The following is an 11,090-nucleotide window of genomic DNA, read 5'->3' on the forward strand; positions in this document are numbered from 1 at the left end:
GTTTGAGTTTAGCAGATTCGCGTCTGGGATATCGTCACAGTTTTTGGACGAGCCTACAAAATGTGTGGTAATTTTGGGGTCCGAGTTTTTCAAATAATTGAAATACTACTTGAAATCAAATTAAAATTGGTTGTCAATATACAAAATTTGTTCTGCGTCAGTGAAAGACCGATAGACTAGACTGCTTAAAATTATATCCATTATGCAGACATTGTGGTTTAGGCCTTATGTAAATTCAAGTTCCCTAGGCCTAGGGTATGCTTGAGAAGTACCAAATATTTTCTAAACCTGCTTGTAGATATGTCCCTTGATTGATAGTGAGTACGGATAAACTAGCGTAATTATATGTGTTGGCGAAGAACCAACATAACATGTGGTGGTGATGTAATATTACCACCAACAGAGGGCAGTGCCACATATGTTTTGATTTGAGGGATAAGGGAATGATTGAACTGACTTGTGATACTCAGGTGAAGTCGCTTCCAAAAACAAAAGCCAGTATAGACAAACTTAGGCCCAGGCACTGTCTCGTTGTCAACTTTAAGCCAACTGAAGCATCCCATTGCAAGTTCACACCACAACCATTTTTAAATGTATGCCTTTTAATTAGAGACATTCACTAAGAGTATCTCCTGTCTGTGTATGGACAGAGCCTAATGTATAACTAGGAGCAGCTTTGTAACAAAACCGACAAAGGCATATTTGGCTGCCCAGTTTTTATGTCTTAGACAATGTCAACACAGCAAATGACTTTGGTCAAGGTAATGAGTGTTGGTCTTTGCCAGAAAAACTGGTGAACACGAACAGATATTATATAACTTGTGCTTTTCCAACATGGACACTTCTTTATTTGCCTTGCTGAGATCCAGATCCCTGTCCTGAACTCCTCCAGGCCCTGCAGTCCCCCCGCTTTTACCCTGACAAACATCAGAGATGGATTCCCCTTGTGTGTGACACCTGGGTGTATCTCAGTAGGACTTAGCCCAGTCAGACGTCTTGTTTTATATTAGACTGTATGTGCTTGGACGAAACAGGGAATAGGGAAACAGGGCCATTTACTGTGTCAAAACAAACCAGGCCAGGAACATGAACAGGGCCCCATCAGCAATAACACACATGCTTCACCCCATGCCTGTGTCTGTCGCACATCTAAACACATGTGGTTTGACTGACATATATATCCGAGTCGTGTAGATAACTCTACTGCACACACAAGTACATGCGCAAACGCATCCTCTCTCTCTCTGTGATCCTCTCTCTGTGGGGTTGACCTGGGGTAAAAAACCACCGCAGTGAAAAAGGAGTGAGGAGTTACAAACAAGCCGAGCAATGTCTCATCCGTTATCCACACTTCCTGTTGAAGCGTTTTGAGAGAGGAAACAGCAGAAGAGGTCCCTTATCGCAACCAAGCGCTGAACCATTGTGAGATCGGTGGAAAAAATGAGCGTGGTGTGGAACTGTCCTTCGGGGGTTTTTTTTTCCTTCTCTTTACCAACCATTTCTCACAACCACAAAGAATTTGTTTTATATGTGTGAGTTTTGCTCAGCATGCAGAATGTGTTGTGGGCTATGAATCCCTGAATGGGATCACTGTTTCCATATTATGTCACCAACTTCTTTGTTGATCGACTTCTGGTTATGGGGGTTATTTGTGCTCCTCCTGTTTGCCAGAACCCTTGAAATATCGAACAACATGCCACATCATAATTTGTCCTAGTAAAAACTTGAGATAGCTGGCAATTTGACTGCATCAGCCTGTGTGTTATTTCACATGATCTTTGATGTTCTGGAAAGTCTGCCGAATCTACCAGGTGAAAGCTAGTGATGCACCATAGCAACCTGGTTGGGGTCAAAAGGTCACAGGGATCAGGGTCTTGTGAAGGTATACTGCTGTTTGGTATTTAATACATGCCTGTAAAAATAACCCTGCTGACTGAATGCTCCTGGAGGGGGGTTGAGCTCAGGATGATGGTATGTGCTTCCTGACCAGAGGCAAGACCTGCACTGACCAAGTGAGATGCATATCCTGAACAATGGCGAGCACACATACACACATAGAGCCATAGCGTGCACACACACACACAAACACGACATGTACACACAAACACACACACGTATCTATATTGCCAGTGCCTTTGACACTGGAAGCACCTCCCTTCATGTGATAGTGGTGATATTCCTGCAGTTTCACATTGTTTTGCTAAACTAATTATGACCAAAAATGTTGCCTGCAACATTGTCACTGTGTTCCAGAAGCCATACATAGTTACCATACATAGTTGACATACCACTGTTAGCCATCAACTGATAAGTCTTGACTATTTTTTTTGTTGGTGTTTTTATTTCTTTTTGCTTTGTTTCACGTCTCTTTAATTGGATTTGTATGGCCTCTCTGCTATATAGTTCCCAAATGCCCACACCTCTTAGTCTCACCGCAGATCCCAATAAAGAGTATATATGACCATTAACAGCAGGCCCAGTGCTTATTTACCCAGTCGGAGTTGGCAGAATAAAACGGATGATGAGGAACTTTAGGATGAGGACACGAAAAAATGCAGCTGTTTCAGCTGTAGGGAAAGAAACAAAGGTTCATTAATATGAGATGTTTTACACACTGGATAAGTCATGCATTACATCAACACAACATGTACCCTCCAGCGTTCCTGCAGTTTGTCATCCCAACTCCGACATAGAACCAATGAATAATCATGCAATCCTTTTAGAACATGAAACATGAACACAAAACGGAAACGCCTTTGAGCACAAAATGAGGAAGCGTTCAGAAGAAAAGATAAACTGTACTAATATCATCACTTGTGAACCTCAAAGATTGTTATCACAGAGAATATGGAGCATTGTCAAATTGGATTCAAAACGTAATTTATCTTTTTTTGTTATTGTAATATTAAAGTACACACATTACAATCATACATTTACAGTTTTTTTACAATCATTATCACACTCCTCTCGATGCACTTAAAACACTCAATAGTGGTATCTAAAGTATTGTATCATGCAAACCAAAACAGATCAAAAAGCTGGATTGTAGGGGTGAATAAGATATGCTTAAGATTTTTTTCTAAAGATCTACTGTAAATCAAGGGAGAATATTTCAGTAAATGTGAAGCTTATCAAAAATGTATTCCAAATACAGAGGGCACTATGGATCAGAATTAGGGCTTCAGTAGACATCTAATGGTAGGGTGTTGTGTTGTTGTTTCACTTACTTTTTGCAATGCAACACTAAATCATGCAAAATAGGATACGGCAAAGCATAATATATGCACTTATTAGTGCTGTAACATGTTTGTGTTTTTTAGTTAATTGTATTTTGAGTGCCACAGTAGTCTTGCTGAGTGACAGCATTTAATATAGTCATGGCCTCACAAGTCACTTTAGGGTGAAGTATGAAGTGCTTTGGTGGGTTAAGTGCATTTTGCATTAAAGGTTAACTGGCATTGAGACAAGTGTGAACATGATAGTAAAAAACTGTAATATAAAAACAAATTGGTATCTTGCTGAGGACATTTTTTAGATAATTATGTTAACCTACAGTACATAATAGGCTTCATGGGCGTAATAGCAAACCCCTGTTTAAAATGCCTTTGCCATTTCAACATCATACTAGGACAACCCATGACTTTCATTAAAGGCAACCATGTGCTGTAGATACCACAACAGCTTAATGGCCAGAGACAAGGACCTCTCATTTGCAGTTACAGTCATATCCCATCTGACCTCAGACGACATGGCTAGGCCGGTGTGCTTCAGTTTGCTTCACATTGAAAGCCTAGCTTCAGAAAACAGCAACAGACTCTGGACCACACCTGGCCTGACTCGGGCTCAATCCCGTTCAAGAGACATCTGCTATCTTGTCTTCGTCCTTCCACAAACACCACTATCTACTAATGTTCTTTTAAAGGGCCTTCAGATCAAAGACTGAATCAGACATTGGCTACAATGAGTGCTGTCTGTCCTCCTTAACCACATCAGCTTAAGTCATTACACCACGTGGTGTAATTTTAAGGTAGCACATAACCTGTGTATATATAACCACACTCTCATACCACTAAGGAGTAGGAATAGGTCTGGACTGTGCAAGCAGCTGTGCCTGAAATGTGCAGGTCAGGACAGGGCACCAGAACAATGTCAATGTGATTCTTATTCCATTGCTCAGTCATTGCCGTAATGCATGGATCATGGTAGAGTATCAGTGTAAACACTAAGTCTACAGATAAGACAGATTGAAGTCTCATCACACTATGTTGCCTTGATGAATAGAGCTGTTCCTGTCCTTTAATTTGTCATGTGTGCCTCAAAGGTCTACGCCTCAGGGTGTAAAATCAGAGTTTATAATTTGGAGAGAGAGAGAGAGAGAGAGAGAGAGAGAGAGAGAGAGAGAGAGGGAGGGCAGGAGGGGGGGGGGATGTTTATGGGACAGCATCAGAAACCATGCTTTTCCAATTGTCTTGCCTTTTACCTAAGTAGAATTTCACGTGTTTATGGAAATATGTGTGGAATCCATGTTTTCAGCCCCCTTTAATAGGATTCTTTAAAACTAGAGGGCATTGAAGTGGACGTGCGTAGCTCACCCCCGTCTTTGGATCCCGCACAACCAGACAGACCCAAAGGAGATGGAAATGGACGTGACACAGAGAGCTTCACTTACCAAAGGATGTTTGGGCTTTGGGCTTTTAGAGTTTTATTTTCAGTCTTCCAATAAGCCTCACAAGGATAACGTTTCCCACAAATCCATCCCCACTGTGTATCTTCTCCCCTAATGTGCTATTTTCTACAGCAGTGGTGTTATTTTAAATTCACACTCACTTATATGATGCCAATAAATAGTCTCCGGTTATGCCTTTGCCAACACTGGCCTGAGAGTATACTGCCACAGCGATGAGCCAGGTAAAGAGTTGAAAAGGCTATACTACAGGTATTAGACATGACAGACAGTGTGTTACAACATGGAAAGGAACAAATTAATACAGGGATTTTTTTATTGGGTTTCGACGGATTAGGACAGAGAGGAGTGAGATAGAAACACCTGGATCAATGTCCTATCTGTCACTACAGATAAACACAATCTGAACAGGAAAGATAGAACGGGGGAGATCACTGAAATCGCCTTCCACCCAACCAAAGAAATATGCTGCCTCCAATTAAAATGACTGAAAACAAAGGCTAAAGGTCATTTTGGTTTACACAACCTTGGGTGAAATAAAACTACCTGGCTTTGACAACTTAAACAATATGTCACATGCACCTAGGCTACATTTTAAACCAAGCTGTCTCAAATTACCTCATTCTGGGCAACTACGACCATCAACGTGTGTTATCATAGGATACAACATCTCATGTTTAACTTTAAATACATAAACGTGTCCTTCATCATTATGAAAGTAGGCCGCACAATATTTATCCTTTGGCTCAATCAGGTCTAGTGAATTAAGATTCCATATTATTCTCTTTTCAAACTCGCTCTCAGCAGGTGAGTAGGGTGTAGCCATTTATTAGTTTAAAAACGAACTAGTTCTAAACCACAGGCTCCGTGCCAAAACTTTTTCAGAAAACTACTTAGGACGTTTAGATTCGTTTCGTGGACATTCCATTTACTAACTTTAGAGTTCGGGAGAGGGAGGGAATGCTTTTTTTCCCCTCAACGGGGCGGGATCTTGTGACTCACGAACTTCCTCAGTGGTTTAGAAGTGCGTGGGACTGTCGGTTCTATCACTCTTCGTCGTATAGAGGAAAAGAAGGAGACCAACTTGACTGCTCTACGGGAATAGTTACCAGACTGCAACCCATTGCGTTAGAGTGCCCAGGGAAAGAGCGCTACAGGGGGGACGGCAGCATTTTTCTTGCTGTAACAGAGCGCAGCAGACTACTTGAAAGAACGCCAGGTAAGATTAATATAATTTAATCCCCTTAATTATCTACACTTTAAAGTTTCTCTGATTTCAAAGTTTCAGTGGATGTCACGGACCCTACACATCCTTCAAAGATGTTCTTAAAGTATGTTTTTCACCACTGAGATTAGTCTGCTATAATTATGCAGTTTAGTTGCCATAACCTTTGCAATGTATATCTAGCTAAAGTATGAATGAAAGGCACAACATAGTTGGGTTCAAACTATATAAAGAGCACCGAATGACTTCTGAATGAGCTTTCCATTACCGTGACTAAAGGCTATGCAATTCCACCTTCTGGAAAGTCATTTGGCATATCAGCAATAGTTGGGAATCGCTATAAAAACGGAAGCCACGCCAAAGGGGACAACAACGTTTCAAAATTAATAATTTGACATAAAAGGAAATCATTCGTCTTGAGGGGTCAGGATGCTTGTCTAGAAGTGTCAAGCTGAGCTGTCACTGTCATTATTCTTTTGTCATATAACTTACAGGGTTTCAGTCTCTGTTATACAGTAAATTGTAAAGTGGTGTTCCTCACATAGTGTTGCGTTCTTTTGTAAGGTGTGTGCTTTGAAGGGTATGTGAGTGGTAGGCTACGGAATATCTATATACCTTGTCATTAGACGGCTCTTAGCAGGAACTTGTTCGGAGCTTCCTGCCACTGTGACAGGATGGGCTGCTTGGTTGGTCACTGAGTCCAATGGATGTGTAGGCCGCCTTAAACGCTGACTCATCATATGAGAGGACACAGTAGGCTGCCTGCTGCCTGTTAATCTCCTCAGCAAAGCCACGCTGGATGCCTCTAGCCTTGCAATGGGGCGAAGTCATGATCACAGCAAATGTGAGGATAGTTTGAGATTTGAATATATAGTGCCTTGCATATAGAATGTACAGTATGTCATTTCATTGTCAGATGAGTATAGGTCAGACTAGTTTCCAAAATGCTGAAGTAGCCTATCTTTTCAGCATGCACTTGAGGAGTCATTGGGTGTAAATGACTAATTTGGATTAAGCAGGTTGAACAGTAGTTTAGGGGGCAGTTCTCTTGCGTGTTCTTTTATGGTGTTTGAGAAATCAGAGGTGATTCATCATCAATGTTTGGAAAAGGCGAGTTGGCAACTGAAACTAACAGAGAAGTTGTACTGTCAATGGCAGTGCCAGAGGTGCTACTGCTCCACAGTCCCAGTGGTGGGCTAGAAATGTGAGGCTTTGGGGACCCCCAGCATGTGGAGCATGAGACTGAGTGAAGGGGACTGAGCAGAGAGGGAAGGGAAGAGGAAGACCAGGAGGACATCTAAAGAGCCAGGGCTGCCTCTGCCACTGGTGAAGCCATAACGTCTGGCTGGCTGTTGACGGAGACTCAGTGTCTGTGTTTCTTTCTTTCTTTCTTTCTTTTCTGCTCTCTCTCTCTCCCCCTCTCTTTCTTGCTCTATTTCCTTGCCTAGTTTCCCCTTCTTTCAAACCTCAAGCCCAGCTCTCGTGACTAAACCCTCTGCGGTATCCTGGCTCCCCAGCAGGTGGTCGGCTGACTTTTGTGGGCCCACTGCTCCCATTCACACACACACACACACACACACACACACACACACACACACACACACACACACACACACACACACACACAGGTCTCGTTACCTGATTACCTGAAATCAGTCTTGAATGAAAACCTGGGTGAAGCTGCTTGTGTGTGCAGATTTGCCTGGTGAGTGTGTATCCACTTCACATCCACACCATCCCTTGCTTTGCCCATGTGTTCGACTGTGGAGAGTCCACGTGGAAAGGGCTCAGTCAGGGAACATGCCAGCTCTTTGGAAATCTCCCCCATGTTAGTGCCCACTTAGTCTGCATCATAAAGTTATATTGAAACCGTCCACTGCTTGGGTCACTTGGGTACAACTGCCATGAGGCACCCTATCACCTCATCAGGACACATTATACAGAGGATGGCAACTGCTGGATAATAGAAAACCTTAGTACATTGCCTCAGAGATGTGTGACAGAAGCAGCAAGCCCATTTTATGAACTCCTGCTTGTGGTCAGATGAAAGTTGGCCTTTGGCTGTTTTTTCTTTCTTTCTGGGATAGCCTGGAGTGGTGCAGTTTTGGCCCGGTTGTTCCCAGAGCACCACGGAAATAGCCTGTCCCTCTCTGACACAACAGCCACCTTCCCCCCACGAGGAGCTGGGTGCCCGTGGAGCCTGACTGTGCCAACAAAGCTAGTCTGTTATTTCAACAAGGAGCTTTTTTTAAGTGTGTCTGTGTCCTGAGATAATGAGAGGAAAGAGGGCAACACCAGAACTTCACCATTTGTTTTCATGGACGCTTACACTGTCTGGAATTTTGCCACTGTTAGAGATGGGGATTGACTGAAGATGTGTCTGGTTGGTTTCTGCTTGCTCTCTCTATTTCCCTCTCTCTCTCTCTCGCTCTCTCTCTCTTTCTCTCTCCCCCTTCCCCCTCTCTGTACTTTTCTCTACTTTTGGCTGTATTTCTATCTTTTTCTTCCCGTCTCTTTCTCTCTCTCCCTCCCCCTCTCTCTACTTTTCTCTACTTTTGTCTGTATTTCTATCTTTTTCTTCCCGTTTCTCTCTCTCTCTCTCTCTCTCTCTTTCTCTCTCTCTCTCTCCACCTCTCAGCGTGAAAGTGGCAGTCTTCCAGCGAGCCTTGACCATGGCCGCATTCTTTCGAGAGGTCTGTGTTTTTCGGAAGGTTACGGCCGCCGCCGCCGGTCAGTCGGCTCGCAGGCAGCAGGTCCAGCGAGAATGGAGGGGGGAAGAGAGGAGTGGAAAGGGCCCCGGAGGAGGTGCTGGTGCTAGAGGCAGGAGGCAGGAGGCAGGAGGCAGGGGTGTGTGTGGTGCTTCCTTCCCTATGAGCTGTGAGCTCTTGGTGTGCGGTGAAGAGTAGGGTTTCACACGATTGACAGCCTGCAGCCTTCTACTCTCCCTCACTCTGTTTCTGGCTTTTCTATGCTCTCTCTCTCACTCTCTTATTCTCTTTACCTTTCTATTTCTGGGTTTGCTATGCTCTCTCTATTTCTCTTTCTGTCTATTTCTCTCTGTCGCCATTGTTCCCTCTCACTGTCTCTCCTCCTCTCTTTTCTTTGTCTCTTTCTTTCTCCCTCTCTCAATGAGTGTGTTTACATGATGGTATAATTCGAATCTTTGCTTAGTCGGACTATGCTTTCTTTCGAGGGTAGGTGCTATTATCCCAATATACATGGCAGTGAATAAATCGAATCATTGGCCGAAAGCATGTCATATCCGATACGATAGGTGGCGCTGTTTTCATTACAACTAGTGGTGATACAGCCCTTTCCGCTTGACCTCTTCACCACTACCAATAACAACAACAGTTGATTGAGCATGAATCGCGTCTGTTCATCGGTCCAGAAATGCGTGTTGCCTCTTGGGTTGTTTGTTTGTTTGTTTGTTTGTTTCTGCCGGGCCGATGTGTTTATAAGTTACATTATTCAAAGGTGAAAGATAAAAGGCGAGAGAAACGCACGCACATTCACACACGCGCGCAAATAATGGGTTACAGCCTAAACGCATTGCCCTTCTGCCAGTTGCATCAAATTGTTTTAGTACTTCTTCGCTGTCGATTTCCAAATCTGTGTGAATATTCATGAGAGCAAGTCCAGTCAGTCTTTTCGTAGATAGATACAAGACCTTCAGGACGCAATGAATGTTTGGGTAGAAATTTGCCGAACTTTCCAGGGCTTGATAAAGTTCACTGCGTAACTCATTTAGCTGTTTCCAGCTCTGTATCTGCATCGTCAACGCTGGGCATTAGTTGTCTGTACTCCGATTTTATAGTTTCCCCATTTTAATAAATATGCGTTCATGATATGGAACTCGGCTGCATGCGCCACTGGAACTCTGTGCAATTAATACAATACATAATAGGCTAATTGATACAATATCTCCTCGTTTGAGTGTGGTTGTTTGAGTGCAATGGGAGTGTATGATCGATGTTGTCTATAAAGGTATTTAGGTAAAGGTATTTACGGGAAAATATCTCGATCCACCTGTCACGTCTCTGTCTTTAGAGGGCAGCGCCAAATAACCGAACAAAACTCAACTCACGCTTGCCTCACGGGCACAATACCAAATTTCATCATATTTGATAAAATGAAGGACAAATTAGTTGTGAATAGTATCACCGAGTTTGACAGGTATTGGTCAGGTAATAGCCGAGTGACAGCTGATTTGCTTTCTGATTTGACAGTACTTATTCGTGTTTTTTTTCAGCGCCAGATAACTGAACACAACTAAACTCACGCGTGCCTCGCGGCCACAATACCAAATTTCATCATATTTGATAGAATGAAGGACATATTAGTTGTGAATAGTATCACCGAGTTTGATAGGTATTGGTCAGGTAATAGCCGAGTGACAGCTGATTTGCTTTCTGATTTGACAGTACTTATTCGTGTTTTTTTTCAGCGCCAGATGACTGAACACAACTAAACTCACGCGTGCCTCGCGGGCACAATACCAAATTTCATCATATTTGATAGAATGAAGGACATATTAGTTGTGAATAGTATCACCGAGTTTGATAGGTATTGGTCAGGTAATAGCCGAGTGACAGCTGATTTGCTTTCTGATTTGACAGTACTTATTCGTGTTTTTTTTCAGCGCCAGATAACTGAACACAACTAAACTCACGCGTGCCTCGCGGGCACAATACCAAATTTCATCATATTTGATAAAATGAAGGACAAATTAGTTGTGAATAGTATCACCGAGTTTGACAGGTATTGGTCAGGGGAGACGGCCCAGTGTTCCGAAAGCCCGATATTCCGAAATCTCAATATTCCGAAAAATAGTCCCCCTGGCAAAATTTAGAAATATTTTAAGTGGCACAAAACACTCAAAGCATTTCGTTTGCACAGCAGAGCGGAGACGCTCACCGGGCTATCACGCATATAACTTTTCCTAGGCAATATTTGTTACCTTAGCCTACTCTGGCTTTGAATATGGGGTAGGCTACCACTCATGCGAAGGAAATCACCGGCAGATTGTCGCAGGACATTACGCAGATCTTGTCAAGCACTGACAAAGCATGCATGTGTTGGCAATCATACAAATATTTTTGTATCATCGCGATGCAAATGCATGTGTGTATAATAATATTCTGAATTCAAGTTAATGCTTGTGAAATAAAGGCATTTATA

General features: G+C 42.8%; 1 protein-coding gene across 1 annotated transcript in view; it reads left to right on the forward strand.

Annotated features, from left to right (window-relative positions):
* The first annotated feature begins 5,714 nt into the window (after positions 1-5,714).
* The window catches only part of fhl3a (four and a half LIM domains 3a), a 40,797-nt gene continuing 35,421 nt past the window's right edge, over positions 5,715-11,090 (forward strand). The window contains exon 1 of the mRNA XM_012824898.3: positions 5,715-5,903. The gene's annotated coding sequence lies outside the window, so the exon portion shown is untranslated. The remainder of the gene's footprint in view (positions 5,904-11,090) is intronic.

This window comes from Clupea harengus, chromosome 11, assembly GCF_900700415.2.
Source record: "Clupea harengus chromosome 11, Ch_v2.0.2, whole genome shotgun sequence".
NCBI classification, from domain to species: Eukaryota; Metazoa; Chordata; class Actinopteri; order Clupeiformes; family Clupeidae; genus Clupea; species Clupea harengus.